The 1284-nt window shown below is 44.7% G+C and overlaps 1 pseudogene; it reads right to left on the bottom strand.

Moving 5' to 3' along the window:
• Positions 1–725: 725 nt before the first annotated feature.
• On the bottom strand, positions 726–843 carry LOC124727709 (annotated as a pseudogene).
• Between the last annotated feature and the right edge of the window lie 441 nt (positions 844–1284).

Raw genomic sequence — 1284 nt, 5'->3', positions numbered from 1 at the left:
TAGGATGACAAAGATTGGTATACGCCCAGCAAATAATTATGCGCATAGATTGGCAATTGCTACTCTGACATGTAAAGGATGGCACAGAAAAGGAATTCTGTTTTCCAGACATTCTTCATGAGGTTAAACGTAACTTTTTTGTCAGTGTATGATTTCAAATAAGAGAGAAGATTCTACCTTGAGCAAACACATTTTATTCTACATCTACATCTAAATCTACATGACTACTCTGCGAATCACATATAAGTGCCTGGCAGAGGACTCATCGAACCACCTTCACAATAATTACTATTACTTCACTCTGAAAAAGAGCACCGAAAAAAGGAGCACCTACATCTTTCCGTGTTACCTCTGATTTCCCTTATTTTATTATGGTGATGGTATTTCCCGATGTAGGACGGCGTCAACAAAATATTTTCGCATTCGGAGGAGAAGATCGCACTGCAACGAAAAACGCCTTTGTTTTAATGACGTTCACCCCAAATCTGCATCACGTCCGCGACACTCATTACCTAACTCCGTCCAAACAGGCCTTGGGAGGCCCAACGATACCGACAGACCGCCGTGTCATCCTCAGACCAGAGGCGTCACTGGATGCGGATATGGAGGGGTATGTTGTCAGCACACCGCTCTCCCGGCCGTAAGTCAGTTTCCGAGACCGGAGCCGCTACTTCTCAATCAAGTAGCTCCTCAGTTTGCCTCACAAGGGCTTAGTGCACCCTGCTTGCCAACAGCGCTCGGCCGACCGGATAGTCACCCATCCAAGTACTAGCCCAGGCCGACAGCGCTTAACTTCGGTGATCTGACGAGAACCGGCGTTACCACTGCCGCAAGGCCGTTGGCCTTTACCCAATTCTTCGATAAAACAAAACGTGCTGCCCGTTTTTGAACTTTCTGGATGTACTCAGTTAATCCTATCTGGTAAGGATCCCAAACCGCGCAGCACTACTCTAAAAGAGGTCGGACAAGCGTGGTGTAGGCAGTCTCTTTAGTAGGTCTGTCGCATCTTCTAAGTGTTCTGTCAATAAAACGCAGTCTTTGGTTCGTCTTCCTCGCCTATGTTTTTTTCCAATTTACGTTTTTCGTAGTTATAATTCCTAGGTATTTAGTTGTATTTATCGTGCAATCGAAGTTCAACGGATTCCTTTTTGCACTCATGTGTTTACTGCACAGTTCTCGTTATTTATGGTCAGTTGCCAATTTTCGCACCATGCGGATATCTTATCGAACTCGTTTTGCAATTGGCTTTGATCTTCTAATGACTTTACTAGATGATAAACGACA

The sequence above is a fragment of the Schistocerca piceifrons genome, chromosome 1 (assembly GCF_021461385.2).
Source record: "Schistocerca piceifrons isolate TAMUIC-IGC-003096 chromosome 1, iqSchPice1.1, whole genome shotgun sequence".
Classification (NCBI taxonomy): domain Eukaryota; kingdom Metazoa; phylum Arthropoda; class Insecta; order Orthoptera; family Acrididae; genus Schistocerca; species Schistocerca piceifrons.
This window is presented reverse-complemented; position numbering and strand designations above follow the sequence as displayed.